We start from the raw sequence: 20,823 nt of genomic DNA, 5'->3' as shown, positions 1-20,823 counted from the left end.
CAGAGAGGGCTGTTGGGGACTAGACCAGGCTGGCAGGGGAGGGCCATTGGGGGCGAGATCAGGCCAACAGGGGAGGGCTGTTGGGAGCAACCAGGCCAGCAGTTAGGGGCGATCAGGCAGGCAGGCAGAGGGGTTAGGGGCAATCAGGCAGGCAGGCAGAGGCAGTTAGGGGCGATCAGACAGGCAGGCAGGTGAGCGATTAGGAGCCAGTGGTCCCAGATTGCAAGAGGGATGTCCAATTGGAGAGGGTGCAGGCTGGGCTGAAAAACTCCCCCCCGCCACCCCCGTGCATGAATTTTGTGCACCAGGACACTAGTATTGTAATAAAATCAACATGTGCTTCTTCTTTTTTTTTAAAATATATTTTATTGATTTTTTACAGAGAGGAAGGGAGAGGCATAGAGAGCTAGAAACATCAATGAGAGAGAAACACTGATCAGCTGCCTCCTGCACACCTCCCACTGGGGATGTGCCCGCAACCAAGGTACATGCCCTTGACTGGAATCGAACCTGGGACCCTTGAGTCCGAAGGCCGACGCTCTATCCACTGAGCCAAACTGGTCAGGGCAACATGTGCTTCTTTGAATCTAGATTCCACATGGACAGAGGCAAATAATTTTCCATCTTGTGCTGTTTCTTTTATCTATTAAATAATTTTAGTTTGCTTCCCGGCAGGGGTAATACACATTTATTAAAAACAAAATGGTGCCCTAGCTGGTTTTTCTAAGTGATTAGAGCATCAGCCTGTGGACTAAAGTGTCCCAGGTTCCAGTCCAGTCAAGAACACATGCCCAGGTTGTGGGCTCGATCCGCAGTATGGAGCATGCAGGAGGTAGCTGATCAATGACTCTCTCTCACATTAATGTTTCTCTCTCTCTCCCTCTCTCTTTCTCTTTGAAATCAATAAAAATATATTTTTTAAATGGTGCACAGAATAAAGAAGGCTACTTTAAATTCTATCACTTCTACACAAAAGTTAGTTTCATTTTTTTTAGCTTCATTTTTTATATCACCATCTGATCCTTGCTCCACTACACAGATATCTGATACACTTATTTGCTGTATCATTAACTAAGCATTTCCCCCGTAACATTAGATATCAGTCAGCTATTATTTAGTCTAAAACATGATAAATCATAAAAACAATGGTATTATGGATTAGCAAAATTCTTAGTTATTGTACAATCTGAATATTATAACATCTCTTTATTCTACTTTTCTTCATTTATTTATTCATTCATTTACTCATTAATTCCAAAGACATTCATGGTGCTAGGTAGTGAGGGTACAAATACAAATAAGACAGACACTGCCCCGGCCATCTAGGAGGGGAGATGGCCATCATCATGTGATCTTCATGCATTTACCCACATGAGTCCTACATTCATGTTATATTTGCACAAGCTTCAACATGTAGAATATCTCATTTTTAATGCTGGCTCGACATGTACAAGTGGCCAGAGTGGCAGTGTATGTTTTGGTGCATGGAGTTAGTTCCTCAAGGCTGTAAAAGCAGAACCATGGAAGACCTGCCTTCTCCTTTTGTGGTTTAATCTCCAGACAGCACTCCCTTCTACTTCCTGCCACAGGACTGGCAGTCAGATAAAATGTTCTTTTGAATGAGAAAAACAATTAAGCATTGAAAATGTGAGAATAAGAAAGCACAAGATAAAAACAGAACTCACCAGCCTGCTTTATAAAATGTATTTTTAACTGGTGGGTTTAATGGTAGCATTTTTGCCGTCCTCCATACTTTCTGAACTATGCCACATTTGTAAGGAGGAAGACAGCAAAACATTAACCCTACCACTTAACTCTAGTTTTCAACTCTAGGCCATTATGAGGAAAGCTGTTTTGTGTTTGAAGCCCAGAATTAATCATTAACTCTTTAAAAAAAAAAAAAAACACTTTAGAAAAGAACTTACTTTAAAATTTATTTTTAAAATTGATTTCAGAGAGGAAAAGAGAGGGAGAAAGGGATAGAAATATCAATGATGAATCATTGATCAGCTGCCTCCTGCACGCTCCCTACTGGAGATTGAGCCTGCCAGCCCGGCATGTACCTTGACTGGAATCGTGATCTCCTGGTTCAAAGGTCAATGCTCAACCACTGAGCCACGCCCACTGGACAAAAAAAACTTTTATAAAAGTACAACTTAAGCCTGGCCGGTGTGGCGCAGTGGTTGAGGGTTGACCCATGAACCAAGAGGTCACCAGTTTGATTTGTGATCAGGGCACAAGCCCGGGTTTCGGGTTTGATCCCCAATTGGGGGGCGGGGGGGGGGGCAGGGTTTGCAGGAAACAGCCGAACGATGGTTCTCTCTCATCGATGTTTCTCTCTATCCTTCTCCCTTCCTCTCTCTCTAAAATCAATATAAACATATTTTTAAAAATTCAATTTAAAGCCTATACTTGAAAGAATAGTACCATCAACCCTTGTGTACTCTTCCTCTAATTTCAACAGTTCTTTACTGTTTTGCCCATTTTGCTGTATTTGCTTGTATATATATACATTTTTGCTGAATTATTTGAAAGTAGATTATAGACATCACAACACTTCACCCCTAAAAGTTTCAGTATACACCTCCTAAGGACAAAGACATTCTCTTATAGAACTACAATGTCATTACCACACACAAGAAATGTATCATTAATTTAATAGGATCACATAATAACCTGCTGCGGTATCTCAGGATCGTGTGGCCTTGAGATTGTGTGTCAACTCAGCCCATCTCCCTGCTGGAACTAGCTGCCAGCTCAGCCGTCTGGGCATGGAGTCCTGTCCCCCCCTGCCTGCTCCTGTTCATGACTACAAGCCTGACTTGGCACTGTCACCGTCCAGAGACTGCCAGGCACCTTCATCCACAGCTCAGGCCCCTGGAGGCAGACGCCTTCCAGACCCCTATAACTGAGATTCTCCCCCCACCTCGTTCCCCATCCCTGCGGGCCAGCCCCGCAGCTAGGCCGATGGCTCCTGACCTTGACCTGTGGCCATGCTGTAGCTGCCCACTGACATTTAGAACAGCAGCATGTTAATCGTACATAATAGGACTGGCCACTGACATTTCCAATGTGTTCCTTGCACATGATGCTACCATGAAAAATGGCTTTCAGCAGCAACACCCATGAGCTTGAATTTCATTAACACTTATATCAGAAGATAGGTTCTCATAAAAGCAATGTGCATGTCAGGTTTTGAGTAAGGGAAAATGCTTTGGTCAGATGAAGATCAAAATGTTGAAGGTGGTGAGGGACTGGACTGCTTCCACTCTCATTCCTCTTGTTCGTTTATTCTTTCAGCTCAAGCCTGCTCTTGCAGCAGGGCAGGGAGAGCGAGTGGCCATCACAGGATGGACCCAATGAGCAAAGACTCAGCACCAGGACAACTGGGCATGCGACACAGACATCTTCCAGCCTTGGTCCCTGCCCTGGTCACTCGCAGGCTAGGAATGGTGAGGACTCCGAGGAGCCCTTTGACCTGGGAAAGAGATCCTGGTGCTACCGCAGGGTACAGGCTCAGCTGAGTGGAGTGTTCACTGCTGTCTGCCAGTAACAGGAACTTGCTGCAAGGAAAAAAGCTGAGAGAAATGGAAAAGGCAGGGGGTGAATAAAAATAGGAACAGGCTTGATGCTCTGACAGGCAAGATCCTCAATTAATCTGGTCCCTCAATGAATAGAAATAGCTCATTTGAAATAGAACTGTCCCCCGCACCCCTACAAGTTTTGGGGCTTTCTGTTTCCACCACATTAAGGCCCTGACGAAGGGCTGCAGCACCGTGGATGCAGGAAAGGAGGGGAAGAACAGACATTAAATGGCTCGCCTATTCCTCCCTTTTATGCAAACAGTGCTGGAGGCTGTGCGCTGGTTACCTAGGAAACAGCTTGGATGTGAAACTCCAGAAAATGTGCTATCAGGCAGCAGCCAATGTAATTGCTGATTTTTTTTGCTGGTATTGCATGATGCCAGGCCATTGTCTTAACTGCTCTGAACCGGTTTCCTCATGTGCAAGGACAGAACATCTACCAAGCAGGTGTGTGAGTGCATGAGTATGGGTGTGTGTGGGTGTGTGTGTATGTGAGTGTAGGTGAGTGAGTGCATGTGAATGTGGGTGTGTGAGTACATGAGTGTGTGTGTGTGCATATGAGTGTGGGTGTGGGTGTACATGTGAGTGTGTGTGTGTGAGCGCATGTGAGTGTGTGTGTGTGTGTGTGCATGTGAGTGTGGGTGTGTGAGTGCATGTGAGTGTGGGGGATCCATGTGAGTGTGGGTGTGCGTGAGCAAAGCACCTCAACTAGCTGCATTACACAGGAGGAGCTCAGTGTGTATTTCCTTCCATCTTTCTTACTTGCCTCACAAGCAGAAGGCATTAAAAGGCACCACTGAATAAATGGGATGTAGATCTGACATGGAAAGATGGGGTAATGAATGAGAAGTTAATTCAATTGTTATAACTAAAATGATATTTAACATTTAATAAGAAAATTCATTATCTGGTGTTAGATGATAAATCTTTTGTAAATTGAAAAATTACTTAAAAATACAAATAGTTCTAATTTATCAGCTTTTTAAAATTGAAATGTGTTAGTTTAATATTTTAGCTGCCCTCTGAATGACCACAACTGCATAGCAGGGGCGTGAGGGCCTCAGAAACAGCACTCCCTGTTGCTCTGCTCAAGTTCAGACCGAGTGAGAAATGAGTGTGGGAGTTGGACAGATCATGGGCAGAGAGGCAGCGTTATTACTGGTAAAATACCTGTGACTGCCTGTGCAGAAACAATGGGCCTTTGGATGCTGCTCCCAGAATTGGAAAGACTCACACTCTCATCCCAGGCAGCGCCGGACAGTTGTGGCCACTCCCTGCCTTAGTTCCCCGGTGGAGCCGCTGTAAGACACAGGCCGCTCCAGCTCATGCTCTCAGCGTGCAGGCCGGTGTCAGAGCAGCAGAATCCGAGGTTGTCGACCACGTGTGCACTGAAGACTTCAAAGTTCAGGCTACATGTTTCCAGTTTAATTAAGGAAGTGAACTCTCTTCAGGACTATGAGGCTCTCATATCCCCAGCTGTTGAGTTTAGGCCACTATGGCCCTCAGCTGAGCCCCTCTTAGCGTTCCCTTCTGCTGAAGAGAGCTGCCTCCTCCAGAGCCATGAGCCCTTCCTCGGGGGTCACCTCATATACAAGAGCTAGTCCAGGCCCTGGCCAGGTAGCTCAGTTGGTTAGAGTGTTGTCCCAATACATCAAGGTTGTGGATTTGCTCCCTGGTCAGGGCGCATACAGGAATCAACAAAGGAATGCATAAAAAAGTAGAACAACAAATCGATGTTTCTCTCTCCAAATCAAGAAATACAATTTTTTTAAATAAAGAGCTGGTCCCTGAGGGAAGGTCGAAAGGGTTAGCCTTCTTGCTTCAATTTGGAACATCTCTGAAGGGTCATCTGAGCTCCAGAGCACCCTTTGGGATGGGCTGAGCCCTTTATTGGGACTGCACAATTCACTCCTCACTTCCCCCAACCCTGCTTCCTTCATTCTCCAAGGTGCTTCTTATACAAATTTCTCTCTGAGTCTGTTTCCTGAGGAATTGATCTGACAGTTTTCCAAGTAACTAAATCATGCACTTAGATTGTAAGAAGGTGATGGACTTTACCATATAGAATTATATCTGGAAACTTCCTTTTTTTCTGTCATTAAAGTGATATCCTATCTAATAAAAGAGAAAAATGGCAATTGGCGTACGACGATACCCTTTTCATTGGCTAATCAGGGCTATATGCAAATTAACTGCCAACTAAGATTGGCAGTTAACTGCCAACAAGATGGCGGTTAATTTGCATATGTAGGCACAATGCAGGGAGGCGAAAGGGAAAGCAGGAAGAAGCCCCCTGCCACTGACAGTGATCAGAAACCCAGAGGGGAGCTAAGAGCTGGGGGGCAGGGCAAAGGCGGCCCTGGGGCCGCCTTTGCCCTGCCCCCCAGCCATGATCAGAGAATCAGGCACCTTTGCCGCCCTGGCCAGTGATAGCAGGAAGTAGGGGTGGAGCCAGCGATGGGAGCTGGACAAGGTCGAAGCTGGCAGTCCCGGGAGCTAGGGGTCCCTTGCCTGGGCCTAAAGCGGAGCCCACGATCACGGGGCCGCTGCAGCTGCGGGTCCCCGCTGCCTGAGCCGGACGCCTCAGCCAGAGGCATTAGGCCTGGGCAGGGGCGGAGTCTGCAACCGCGGGGAGCTGGGGGTCCCCTGCCCAGGCCTGACACCTCTGCCGGAGGCCTCAGGCCTGGTCAAGGGGCCGATCCGGTGATTGGTGATTGGAGGGTGATGAGGGTCAACTCCTCTGGCGGTGGCATCAGGCCTGGGTGGGGGACAGAGCCGGGGATTGGGGCGATATGATGGTCCCCTTGCCCAGGCCTGAAGCCTGGGTCAGAGGCGTCAGGCTTGGGCGGGGGGTGGAGCCAGCGATCAGAGGGAGATGGGGGTCCCCTGCCCAGGCATGATTCCTGGGCCAGAGGCCTCAGGCCTGGGTGGGGGCCAGAGCCAGTGATCGGGGGAAATGGGGGTCCCCTGTCCAAGTCTGACACCTCTGGCGGAGGCGTCAGGCCTGGGCAAGGGGCCGATCAGGCAATCGGAGGGTGATGGGGGTCTACGCCTCTGGCCGAGGCGTCAGGCCTGGGCAAGGGGCCGATCCTGTGATTGGAGGGTGATGGGGGTCAACGCCTGAGGGCTCCCAGTATGTGAGAGGGGGCAGACTGGGCTGAGGGACACTCCCCCCCCACACACACACCCAGTGCACGAATTTCGTGCACCAGGCCCCTAGTTTTTATATAATCACTAGTGGCCTGGTCCATGAAATTCGTGCACAGGTGCAGTCCCTAGGCCTGGCTGGCAATTGAAGTGTAAGTGTCTGGCATGGAAGGGCAGGTCCTAGCTGACCTCTGGGCTCTGGGCAGCACCTGGGCCCCCAGGCCCCCACACAGCCCCCCTCTGCCTGAGTCATTGGGCCCCTGCCTGGCTCCCTCAGCACCTGGGAGCTGGGCAGCGGCCCCGCCTTCCACCGCTGCCGCTGGTCGCTGTCTGCAGGGTGATCAGGCCCTGCTTGCACCCACCTTGGCCTGGAGCTGCCCACTCACCTGCTCCACCATCCCATCACGGTCCTGCTTTTGTTGGGGCCCATTGGGGCCAGCAGCGCCTCCACTGCCACCACTGCCAGCGCTGCGTTGCCATGCCCACCATGTTCCACGCAGCCCCCTGGTGGTCAGCATATGTTATAGCAAGTGGTCAAACTCCCAGTTGAGGGGACAATTTGCATATTAGGCTTTTATTATATAGGATATTTCTCCAACCCCCCTCCTCCCTCCAGTTTTCTCTGTGGAGTACCTGGTCATCTAAGGTTGGACTTCCAGATAGTCTTTTAATTTTCTTATCAAATTCTCTCCAATTTTCTATCCCTCTCTCTTCTTACTGTACTTTCTAGATTTGCTTATCTTTATCTTCCAGTGTTTCAATTAAGTTTTCATTTGTGCTCTTGTAAATTTTGATTTCTAAGAGCATTTTCTTACTTCTTTAAATTTTATATTTTTATAGTATTCTGTTCTTATTTCATGGATGCACTATCATCTCATATCTGAGGAATTCATGAGATTTTTTGTTGTTGTTGTTAATCCTCACCTGAAGATATTTTTTCAATTGATTTTTAGAGAGAGTGGAAAGGAGGGAGGGAAGGAAGGAGGAAGGGGAGAGAGAGAGAGAGAGAGAGAGAGAGAGAGAGAGAGAGAGGAGAGAGACATCAATTGGTTGCCTCCCCAACACGCTCTGACTGGGGCCATGATTGAACCTGCAACCAAGGTATGTGCCCTTGACCAGGAATGGAACCCATGACTCTTTGGTGCGCAGGCTGATGCTCTAACAACTGAGAAAGACCAGGACAGATTCATGAAATTTTTAACAGACGTTTTCGCCTCCTTTATATAATTTCCTCCATGTTTCTTTATTTTTTATTTATTGATTGATTTGAGAGGGGGTTAGTAGTAAAAGCATATGGGGGGCAGTTCTGTAGACCACCTGAAAGAGCAATGCATTCCTCAGTTAACAGATAACAGGCGTTACCACACTCTATACATTCATTAACCTCCTTCCTGGGGCCTGATGGTTACCTTTAGGCGGTATTCTGGCTTTCTGGGTAGCCAGCCAAGCCTAAGGCCACAGAGTTAAACAGTCACAGAAGGTTAGAGTCCCACATTTCCCAGACGCCTTTACTGCTGGAGTCATACTGCACCTCTGAGCTCCCTATACCTGACGTATCAGGATGATACTCTAACCAACTGAGCTACCCAGTGGGGCCATATTTATTTTTTAAAAATTTTTGTTTGCTTGTTTGAGCCTCTGTCTTTCATGATGGAGGCTTTCTTCGGGTGGTTGGTAATCTTAGGTTTATGCTCCTTTTAAAAGAGACATGAAGCTGTTGGAATCTCTCAGCCCATGGGTGGAGCTTTTAGACTACAGGACTCATTGGGTAAAGTATGGGTGATCTGTCCAGTTGTTTGCTCAGAGACCATCAGAGGCTGTACAGATTGAACGATAGCTGAATGTTTGCTCTGTGATGGTGAAATTTTATATGTCAACTTGGCTAAGCTGTGGAGGCCAGCTATTTGGTCAAACAATAGTCTCAGTGTTGCTGTGAAGGTATTTTGTAGACTCGACTCATATTAAAATCAGTTTACTTTAAAACAGATGACTTTTCATTATGAGCCTCGTCCAATCCGGTGAAGGCCTTAGGAGCAAACACTGAGGTTCCGCAGAAAAGAATCCCTTCCAGGCGCCTGCCTGAGGTCCCGGCCCGCTGGCCTTCCCACACACTCCAGACTCTGCTGGGTCTGTTTCCAGAGAACACTGACCGATACACGCTTCTTTGGAAGTGACTTTTCTATCAACAGGTGAATTCTATTCCTCTACCTCCTCAATCTGGGTTTAGTTACATGATTTGCTTTTGTCAATGGGGCATTAGCAAATGTGATACAAGCAAGGGTGGGAAAGGCATTTGTGAATGGGGGCTTGCCCTCTCCTGCCACTGGGGACCCCTTTGCCACCAAAGGAACAAGCATTATTAACCTGATGGACGACAAAAGACACATGGTTGTTGCTCCAGTTGACACCAAGCCAACTGCCGGACATAACAATGCGTCTCACTAGACCAACAAGCCTGCTGACTACAGACACGTGAGTAAAGCTGCCCTAGAACATCAAGCCCCACATGAACTGGCCCATAACGAACACTACTCAGCCAGCCCTCAAATGTGTGATTGATAAGAAATGTTTCCGCTTGGCCAGTGTGGCTCAGCAGTTGAGCACTGACCCAGGAACCAGGAGGTCACTGGTTCAATTCCCACTCAGGTCACATACCTGGGTTGTGGGCTCAATCTTCAGTAGGGGGTGTGCAGGAGGCAGCCAATCAATACTCTCATCAGTGTTTCTATTTCTCTATCGCTCTCTCTTTCCCCTCTCTAAAATTCAATAAAAACATATTTTTTTAAAAAGCAATGTTTTACCTCGATGCACTAAATCTTGGGTTAATTTGTTAGGTTGCAAAAGATAGCAGATATAATCATTATTACTACATCTTTCTTCTTGAAATGGTCATATACCCCAGAATATTCCTGCTTCCTATGTCAGCATTCTGAGAGCTGAGTAGAAGCCTGGAGGTTTCAGCATTTAGCATGTAATATTTATGCAATCCTCTGAATACGCTAGGCCAACTATGAAGCTGCAGAGGGAACAAAGTCTCCACATAGAAGACTGCCCTCAATTCTGACACGTGCAAGTCTGAGGGGGTTCTCAACCCACCCTCACTTTCAATGATTTTCAGAAGGATTCACAGAACTCACTGAGCTGTTACACTTCTGGTTATAGTTTATCATGGTGAAAGAGTATAGATTAAAATCAGCCAGGGGAGGAAACACATGGGGAGGAGTCCTGAGGGGCCCAAATATAGAGGTTCCAGTCACCCTCTCTCTGCGGAGTAACAGACCATGCTAACTCCTGGCATCAACGTGTGACAACAAGCACAGAGGCCTGCCAACCAAGGAGGTTCACCTGCGCTGCTGGTGTCCAGAGTGTTACTGGGGTTAGACCTCATACTGCCTGCATAGCCAACCTGCAGACTCTAACCCCTCTGGAGGTTGAGCTGCTACTTTAGTCTCTCATTCCTAGGAGATCTGAATTGGCATCATGTGACTCAGAGTCCCCATCATCAATCACAGTGATACATGGGTTGGTGAAGAAAGCCCCAGGCAAACAAAGACACTCCTATTAGGCAGGGCATCCCAGGGTCCTAAAGATCACCTCCCAGGAACCACTGCAAGGGCCAGACCTTTGGGAAATTAATTCTACACAACACAGGTCACCCCTGGCCTTTAGCCAAGACTCTGAAAGCAAATCATCTTTGTCCGGGCATCTCTATTTCATGTAGCATCTATTAGAGCAACAGGAAACAATAAGCGATTCATCCTATAAAGTCATTACATATATGTATTTTCATACTTTTGTATGAGGTTGACTCTTCCCCATTCTTAATTTGCTGTTATTGTATCATGATAAACTTACACATAACTATTAAACCTAAAAATGAGCTGATGGTTAGGTAAGTCCAGTTCTTCCCCACACCAGTCATTTTGTTACATCTTGAGGAGATTTTAACTCAATTTCTCAAAATATTTGATTGTCAATATCAATCTTAGAAGACTGTTTACTCAAGGTGGTTGAATCTAACCAACAAGGCCAGTGCTACACTGCATCACAGTATGGTGACCTGAGAAGCGAGAGTCACAGGTGCTGCCACATCACCAGAGCCCAGTGAACCACGAGCACTCCGTCCAGTCCATTGTCATGTCCTGGGATGTTGTCTGAGTGACACTGCTCAGTTCTGCAGGTTTCCACTCACCCAGTCAGGTTCCAAAAACAAGAGTGGTCTCAGCAGCATGTGGCTCTGCCCTTCAGGCACCTGGTATAATTGGGCTAAGTCTTTCTTGAGGGACCAATATAAATATTTTACTATCCTCATTGTATAAATCATGTATTCATTCCTTTATCCTTCACTACCATTCCTCTTTCTCCACATTTATCATTTTATCTTTATCAAACTTTTGCACTTTTTAGAAAGGATTTGGGTTTGGCCACTGCTGGTCTAGAAGTGCCTCCCCTCAGTCCACTTCCATTTACACAGTGTGGGGCTAATAGGTGCAGAACTAGTGGGCTGTTTTGACTACTAGGAAATATAGCTCCATTCACTTGTTAACCCCAATTTTGCCAGATGAGATAGAGGCACAACCTTTATCTTTATCCCATCAACACCCACTTTATTTATCCAACTAGAGGCCCGGGCGGGGTCCATCAGCCTGGCTAATGATCGAGGCCTATCGGGAGCCAGCTGGCCAGGGGGCGGTACCCTGGAGGGTTGGCCAGCCAGCTCCCCCCAATCAGGGCCGATGGGGGCTGGGGGGCGCGGCCAGGCAGGGGGAGGAGCCATGGAAGGTTAGCTGTGGGAGCACACTGACCACCAGGGGGTAGCTCCTGCATTGAGCGTCTTCCCCCTCATGGTCAGTGTGCGTCATAGTGACTGGTCGTTCCAGTCATTCGGTCGTGATGGTTGCTTAGGCTTTTATATATATAGATAGTAACTGTTTAAAGATTTCTATCCTAGTGGATGGGTCTCTGCACTCACCCCATTGTCTTTCCCCTCATTGTCTTGTAAATCTTAGTTTCCACTGGCTGCAGCCAACTATTCCCTTTGGTGGCAGCCCTGAGGTACCTCAGAACAGTCTGAATCCAAGCTGGTTCAGCCTCAAGATCCAGTCCAACACTCAACCTTTCATTTGAGTTATTACGGATAACAACAACAGGCTGGATACTAGCTTATTTCTTGTTACTTGGTTTTCTTAAGCATCCAGTGAGCCAACTTCTCAGGAGTTGGAGTTTTCATTTCTAAATTCCTTTGGTAACTTTTACCTCCAATAACTAATTATAGCACAGCTGTAGTTCCATACCACAGGTGACCTGTGGCTACCCCAAAATCAAAGGCCCATCAGCCTCCACCCTTTCATTCTTCCTTTTCTTGAACCATATGTTTCAGTCAGGCTAGTGAATCCCACTTCTGACAGCAACTGTGAAGTATTTGGGCCAACTGCCAAGTTAGAGGGAACAGCCTCCAAGATCATTCTTATTTCTGATAACAACTGCAAGGTCAGGGAGCCCTAACGTCACCCTTGGATCTGATAATTCACTAGGAGGACTAACAGAACTTACTGAAAGATACTATACTCACAGCTTCCTTCCTTCCTTCCTTCTTCCTTCCTTCCTTCCTTCCTTCCTTCCTTCCTTCCTTCCTTCCTTCCTTCCTTCCTTTATGGAGAAAGGATACAAATTCAAATCAGCCAAGAGCACATAGGGTGAAGTCCAGAGGAATACCAAACACACAGTTTCTGTTGTCCTCCATGGAGTCAGGACATGTTACTTTACCTGGGTAGATTTTTGACAATATGCATGGAGTGTTGCCAACCAGGGAAGTGCACCTGAGCTCAGTGTTCAGAGTTTTTACTGTGCTTTGGGCACATGTTTGTGGATGGCCCAGCCCACCCATCTAAACTCCGTCACCTCCCTCTCCACTGCAGTCTCCCTGAGCCCTACGGGTATACACAGGCATGGCCTGCCCTTTGGGTTACTCAGAGATGGTGGGTTATACGTGCACTAGAAGTGGGCTTGGAGGGGTGCAACCTTTGGGTACATATGACCTTTTGGTTTTACAAATGTCGCCCCTGGAGAGGGGCACAGACAAAAAGGGGAAAAGCATGCCTGCAGTTGAAACAGATCCTGTTATTTAGCAAATCTCATTAACCCTTATCAAATCTTTAACCAGACTGCCTTCCTTTATCGCCATAACTATACTATCACCTCTGACTTCAGCTCACCAGGTCCTAGATGATCCAAAAGGTGCACAAAAGCACATTTCATCTGCAAGGCGAGGTGCAGAATCCCAGACACAGAAAGAGGTTTGACTTCCGTCCTTGCCAGGTTCTCAAAAAGCTTTTGAACAAGAAGCTGAGAGGCTGGAAGACTCTAAGGCTGGGCCGCTCAGCAGACCATGTGTGGACAATCTGTGTCCGGAGCTGCTGCCGGCTGGGCCACTCAGAAGGTTTGCCAGATCCCCCATTTTCCACGCCCTGCTTCTGACAATGACAGAAGGGTAGGCAATCCTACCACAACACCAGCATCATCACCACAGAACGACAGGAAGCACAGCAGATAGTCTGCATTGGACCTGATCCTGGCTGCCCCAGGGAACACCTGTGCAGTAGTCAGAAGGAACCGCTGTGTGTGCGTTCCCGTAAATGTCTATGCCACCTCCAGAACTATTCACTGCAACCTGGAAGCTCAGCAAATTGCCACTGTCATCCTAACCCTGCCACCTAAGTGTGCTCCGGCCCCACATCTCTGAGCCTTCTCAACTTGCTCCCTTCAAAACTCAAATTGTGGGTCGACTGCCTCGTTTAACTTTAATAATAATTCTTTTTCATCATATTCCTAAGTTTGCCTCTTGTGAAATCTCTGATCTCTAAGACCCTCTTCACCTGCCAGTCTAGGAACTTGCACAGCAGAAGATAACAGCTAGTCCTTCAGGGCCAGCAGGAATGTGGAAGCCAGCCCACCCCTGACAACTGATTGGACCAAAGTCAACCTCACCATGGCTCTCTTCCGTTCCTAGCAGTGCTAACCACAGACTGCCTGTGTGAAACAACAGTGGTGCTGACACATGCTCACCCTGCCCCTTTCCACCCTCTACCCTGCTTCACCCAACTTTAGTCAGGCTTCCCCCACCCACAAACCAGGAATTTGGGGTTATCCCCAAGTTTAAGCAAGCGAACAGGTGAACACTATGCCCCTTAACAGTTCACACTGAGAATCTGTTGACAACAGATAAAAATATTCCTGTGGCAGCAACCCGATTTTGTGCCTGTTTCCTACTCTTGTTCCCTCCTCACCCACGAAGCTCCATGGTCCTGCTCAAACCTCCCCAGAAAGAAAAGCCTATTCTGTATGATTTTAGACGCTTGCTGGTGTTTGAGATGAGAGCATTCTGCCTAGTGCATTAGCCTTTGATTAAAGTTGCTCCTTACCGAAGTCTAGATATGTTTCTATTTGGCATCAGAGTCCCATAGATGAGGTATTAGATCATTTGCCCAATGTGAGCACTATCTAGACATGGTGACATATGCCAGTCTGGCTTCCTGGCTCCCAAGCATGGTGTATGGGTGTGGACAAGGACAGGTCTCTGTCAGAACCGCCACATTGCCTACCCAGCCTCCCTGCCCCCTATTCCTGCTGCCAGTTCACAATGGAGGTTGTGCCCTCACTAGGGCCAGTTCCACTCACTGCCCCGATCCTGCTTCCAGGCTCCTGCCTTCTCCCCGCAACCCCCTCTTGAGCTCAGGAGCCAGAGGCCAGTACGGATGCCAGGGGCATGAAACTGCACACTTGGGGGGCTGGGTGGGGCTTGTGCCAGGAGACATTGATTCCCAAAGCAGCCACAGGGTGGGATCCAATTGGGTCTGGGTCTTGCCAGGACCCATCCATCAGCCTGGACCTGCTGTGCCCACCCTCTTCCTCAGGCCCCTCCCAGCTCTTCAGTCTATCCCCATCACAGGGCCCATGCTCTGCCGGTTTCCAAGCCCCTCAGCAGCCTCTGCTGGAGGGACAGGGGTGCTCAGCTACCTGGTCTGTCTGGGACTCCTTGACCATCTGACCACCATGGCCGCTGCCCCAAGGACATCAGAGAAGAAAAGGGCCATCCTTACTGATGTTTAGGACGCCAGGCCATCATGTGATTTTTTTAAATTTAAATTTCCAGTTTTGGGAGGTCATCAGTGATGAGCATGGGATCGACCCCACTGGCAGTTACCATGGAGACAGCGAGCTGCAGCTGGAGAGAATCAATGTGTACTACAATGAAGCTGCTGGTGATTATCTGAATGTTTTTTGCTTTTCTTTCAATCTTGCTTTCCATACAGGGGCAGATGCCATGCACTAGGATAGTGATGGTGAACCTTTTGAGCTCGGCGTGTCAGCATTTTGAAAAACCCTAACTTAACTCTGGTGCCGTGTCACATATAGAAATTTTTTGATATTTGCAACCATAGTGAAACAAAGACTTGTATTTTTGATATTTATTTTATATATTTAAGTGCCATTTAACAAAGAAAAATCAACCAGAAAAATGAGTTCGCGTGTCACCTCTGACACGTGTGTCATAGGTTCGCCATCACTGCATTAGGAACATACAAATGACAGAGAAATGCTTCTTGCGTTCGTTTAAAATGTCAGGGGCTAAAAAACACACTACAGTGCCTTAAGACCCTGCATGTTCGCCATGGCCAAGCTTGCTCATTAGCTCCTTTATGAAGCAGCAACTCTCCCCTATTCTTGTCCTTTTATGTCACATGCTGGAATGAGCTCTAGTGAACTCTGCTGTGAAAGGCGCAGAGAGCACCAGCTTGTCTGATTCCTTTGCCACCGCAGATCTAAGTCCAGCTCTTCCTCCCCGCAGGTAACAAGTACGTACCTCGGGCCATCCTGGTGGACCTGGAGCCGGGCACGATGGACTCAGTCAGGTCTGGACCATTCGGCCAGATCTTCAGGCCAGACAACTTCATGTTTGGTATGTTGTCGTGATCAAGGGGAACTGGCTCAGGGAGTCTTCTTCCTAAACACTGGAAATCAGAGTTTTTCGTGTTGAGTGCCAAGGTGGACGCTGTGTGTCCACAGAGCCCTGAGTCGTGGCCTCATTCCACCCAGTCCACGGGCTGTGACTGTCCAGATGGCTCTAAGACAGCGGTTCTCAACCTGTGGGTCGCGACCCCATTGGCGGTCCAATGACCCTTTCATAGGGGTCGCCTAAGACCATCCGGCATATCAGATATTTACATTACAATTCATAACAGTAGCAACATTACAGTTATGAAGTAGCAACGAAAATAATTTTATGGTTGGGTCATGACATGAGGAACTGTATTTAAAGGGCCAGAAGGTTGAGAACCACTGCTCTACAAGCACTGTTAGCCTGCAGGGGCTGTGGTAGGTAGTCCCTGAACCACAGAGCAGCCTGTGAAGGGTAAGGAATGAAGGCGATGAACAAGCTTCCAGCGGGAGTTACTAGGCTAATGGTAAATTCAGAGGGCCCGTCACAGTAGGTGGCCACTCCAAGAAGCAAAGGCACAGGAGTGAGCACCTGCTTAGAGCCCGTGTTCTCCTCTGATCTCATTGTGCCTTTGCTCTTGCCTGGTAATGGGGCCTACCTTAAGTGTATAAAGACTGAGACACACCTGTGCCAACTGGTCATTAGCACGTGTCCTTCCCCCGGATGGGGCCCTGACAGTGTCTGAGCTCACCCAGTGGATGTCATGTCCTTCTCTACAATCCAAACGCTGGCAGCAGCAGGCCTGGAAGGGTGAGATGGCTGCTAGCAGCTCCACAAAGACACAGCACAGCTCCATCTGAGTCGCAGTGTGATGAGGCTGCTCAGACACCTGTGGTCAGACCTGCATTCCACACGGCTCTCCATCCAGAACAACCCAGCTATGGGCGAAGAAGGTGAAGGGATTCAGAAGTACAAAGTGATCCTTACAAAATAGTCACAGGGATGTAAAATAGAGCATAGGGAATATAGTCAATAATATTGTAATAACTAGGTATGGTGTCAGATGGGTCTAGGTTTAGCTGGGTGATCACTTCGTAAGATAAATAAATATCTAATCACTATATCGTATACCCCAAACTAATATAATGTTGTATGTCAAGTATAATTGAAAAAAATTTTTAAAGAGAGAAAAAGGAAAACAAAGTATAACCCGACTAGTTCTGAATCCAGTGCCTCCTGAGATTATAGCTAATTCCAAATTCTGTTTCATTGGGGGGCGGGAAGGGGGGGTGCGAGCAGGAAGGGACTGGAATGTTTAGCTGGGCAGGTATCTACAAAGTATGGAAAGGACAGACAGCATCAGCTAAGGAGCCAAATCAGGGCCAATGTCTAAAAGGCACGTGTCAGCAGATGTGGAGGAACTTTCTAAAAAACGGAATTGTAGCCGACACTATTGGTAGCTGCGCATGTTCCTTTGACACTCTTTCTTTCCAGAATCCCTGCCCTTTGAGAGGAGGGTCCATTCAAGCACAGGCTTCCTGACTCTCACGGCTCTTACAGGGGCACCAGTGCGGAGCTGTGCCCACAGCAGCCATCCTCTCTGAATGCAGCCTGCAGGCTCCTCCCGCCCCTCCCCCAACTCAGTTCCCCACTCCCCTCCTGCTGCTTCCTGGGATCAGCTCCCTAAAAACTCCCACTCAATCCTTGTCTCAGATCTGCTTTGGGAACGAACCTAAGACGCTCACCAAGGAGGAGATGGCATAGTAGGTTCCTATTGCTGTGTAACAAGTTACCACAAACTCAGGGGCTTCAAACATTGGAATTACCCCACGGTTTTCATGGTCAAGGGTATGGTGTGGGCCTCACAAGGCTGACCACCCCAAGCTGCTCCATCTGGGTGCAGGGCCCTCTTCCATGCTCCTCAGGCAGTTGCACAATGCAGTTCCCCACAGTAGTGGGTCTGTAGCCCCTGCTTGCTTGTTGGCGGCTGGCCAGTGGCTTTCTGCCATTCCTTGCCACAGGCCTCACCATGACATGTAGCTGCCCCTTTAAGGCCAGCGGGAGAGTATCTCCACTGCTTTGACCCGCAGATGTTCTCTTATGCCACCAGCTGGAGAAGTGTCCTGCTTTAAAGGGGAAGGCACACCAGATTTTCTCTATTTCAGGGTCAACTAATGTGGGACCTTAATTAGTTCAGTGAAATATCTTCACAGCAGCTGGAAAAGGGTGTGTGTACCCCGGGGCTGGGTGAGCCTTGGGGCCATAATCATATTCTGCCCACCACCAACAGACCGCTTGGGAAGCGGAAAGAACAGGGTCTTAGGAAGATCTTGTTCCAACATCTTAACCTGTGTTCATAGAGAAGTGAATTTTCTACTTGCTAGTTGTATGGCCTTATGCAAGTGACTTAATGCCTCTGAGAATTAGTTCTGTTTCCAGAAAATGGTGATAATCATACTTACATCAGAGGGTTATTGTGAGGGTTAAATAAAATAACCTATGTAAACTACTTGTCGTGATGGGCAGCCGTTGCTGCTGCAGTGAGCATCTTATTAAGGACGGCCTTCAGGGTAGACATGGGACTCTCGCCAGGAACTCCGCAGGGGCGACCAAGATGGAGTACTTTTGGTATATCTTTTAATTTTAGTAGAATTTATGATTTTCAGGTCCCTTTTGACCACAGCAGTCTACCAGGGGTGGGCAAACTTTTTGACTCGAGGGCCACAATGGGTTCTTAAACTGGACCGGAGGGCCGGAACAAAAGCATGGATGGAGTGTTTGTGTGAACTAATATAAATTCAAAGTAAACATCATTACATAAAAGGGTACGGTCTTTTTTTTTTTTTTTTAGTTTTATTCATTTCAAACGGGCCGGATCCAGCCCGCGGGCCATAGTTTGCCCATGGCTGATCTAGGCTCTATGTGAATATTCTTGGAAGAGTCACTGTACTTATCAGAATCAGGCCTTAATTGGCTGGAATTAAAGTATTTCCTTGGTACAGACTTTCATAAGCGGGTGAAGCCCGTGTGCTCAAGTTGGGGGAAGTGTAGCAAGAGGTGGGGAAAAGAATCAAAAAGGAAACTTAACCACCCTTATAATCTCCCCTAGGACCACTTCCAGTTCAGGGAGTTAAATCTGCAACTGCAGGTGGCGACAATGGGAACTTCTGTTTTAGGCTGGGCTGCTTCAACGGTGTGAGATTTCCTGAGGCAGACCTGCAGGGCAGAGGTCCTGTTCTAACTTACCTCTCACCTGTGCTTCCTGGTTTCCTTGTGCTTTCTCAGCACTTTCTTTTAGCTCAGATCTAAGACTGGACAGCAGGTTCTGATCCTGGCATTAACCTCTGGCCGGCCCCGACAGCTCATTGGTTGAAGCAGCTCCAGATCTTGCTGGGCCTCTGTCTTCCCTCACTCATCCCACACCCAGCCTATGGCCTCCCCACTATGGACCACCTGAGCTGCTGGCCTATTTTCAGCTTCCTTTCTCCAATGTCAAAATTAGCATGTCATCTAGATCCATATACTTCATTAATTACAACATTATCCAACCTTAAAAGCCATCTGTGAATCACCACAGCACACAGTATTCTATGATTTAACAAAATTTGACTTTGAAACACCCAGTCCATAGAAATTTCTGCTTGTTCATTGCTTCTCTATTCTGTAAGTCACCCAAAGGCCAACCTTTCCTCTTTCCCCCCAACAAACATACAGCAATCAAGCTGTCCTTGGCCAGCTGCCCCCTGCTGGCCAGTGAGGGGGAAATGACTGATCCAAGACCTCACTTTGATTTTTTCTCCAAGGCAACTGCTTACAACTGGCTCCTCCCTGTCCTCTTTCAGATGATGCCTTTCCTACAATTTATCTCCATGTTCTTTAATCTCCTTCTTCTAGTTATCAAAAAATCTAATTATGCCCTAGCCAGTTTGGCTCAGTGGATAGAGCCAAACTGTGGACTGTGGACTGAAGGGTCCCAGGTTCGATTCCCGTCAAGGGCACATGCCCAGGTTGCAGGCTTGATCCCCAGTAGGGGGCGGGCAGGAGGCAGCCAATCAATGATTCCCTCTCATCATTGATGTTTCTATCTCTCTCCCTCTCCCTTCCTTCCTGAAATCAATAAAAATATATATATATTAAAAAATCTATATTACTTCCTTGTATCCAGAAAATGATATTAATCATGAGTAATGGATGAAGCTAGTTTAAGAGCTTTTTAGGCACCACCCCATATCATACGTAAATATTTACATTTCTATTCTGTAAAACGTTTACATTAATTATAATTTATATGTTATGATCTAAAAATTAAGTTGCATTGGATTAATTGATGTGATATGATGATCTGCAGACCTGTAATTAAACATTTATTAATTTTACTATTGCAGTTTTCTTTTCATATTTTGGAGTTGTCACCACCCGCCCCACCTCTCCCCCTACCTCAAACATCTTCTTTAGGTTTTTGTTGTTGTTGTTAATCCTCACCTGAGGATATTTTTTCCATTGATTTTTAGAGAAAGCAGAAGAGATGGAGGGGGGAAGACTGAACCGCTGGGCCAGGATGCCAGGAGCAGCTGCTCCACCCCTTCTCTCCCCCACTCCCACCCCCACCTCCCGCCCCACCTCCACCTGCCTACTGTGAGCCCCTCCCAGCACACTTTCAGTAGAAGACAGACTGACTGGGTTCTGCACGCCTAGCTGGCAGCGTGCCGAGGAAAAGGCTGACGTCAACCGTGTTATTTGCCTTGAAAGTGAAAGAACAAACCTTGAGCTCTGGAGCCTCGGTGAGAATGACCAGCACCCTTTCTGCCTGCAGCTTGGCCCCGTGAAGTGTGGGTGGGGGCCCTACCCAAATGCTTTGGCAGCTTCCATTTCAGCGGAAAGAGGCCTGTATTCAGAACATAGATGGGAGGGGATCAGGACTCTGGAAAGTGAAAGGGATAGACTCCTCCAGATACTAGTCCAATCCTGTAACCAGTCTTGGGGGGCCTCAAGATCAGAACCATCCTCATGGCGGGGACCCCTATTGACTTGCACACCCTTGGGGTTTGGGTGAGAGAAAGAGCATTGCGAGTTGTGCTGCTGGTTCGCCTCCTTGCTGTGGACAACCTCATGGACCAGGGGCCAGAATCACAACACCGAGCTGTGTACACAATG

At 47.7% G+C, this 20,823-nt stretch overlaps 1 long non-coding RNA gene across 1 annotated transcript; it reads right to left on the bottom strand.

The window, feature by feature from the left end:
* Positions 1-15,011: 15,011 nt before the first annotated feature.
* LOC132230671 (uncharacterized) lies at positions 15,012-20,823 on the bottom strand. The gene is made up of 3 exons (XR_009451907.1): positions 20,432-20,823; positions 16,421-16,607; positions 15,012-15,742 (listed from the first exon to the last, which is right to left on the bottom strand). It is a non-coding gene; the product is annotated as an uncharacterized LOC132230671 (long non-coding RNA).

Source organism: Myotis daubentonii, chromosome 3 (genome assembly GCF_963259705.1).
Source record: "Myotis daubentonii chromosome 3, mMyoDau2.1, whole genome shotgun sequence".
Classification (NCBI taxonomy): Eukaryota; Metazoa; Chordata; class Mammalia; order Chiroptera; family Vespertilionidae; genus Myotis; species Myotis daubentonii.
Note: the sequence above shows the minus strand (reverse complement) of the source record. Positions and strands in the feature narration are given on the sequence as shown.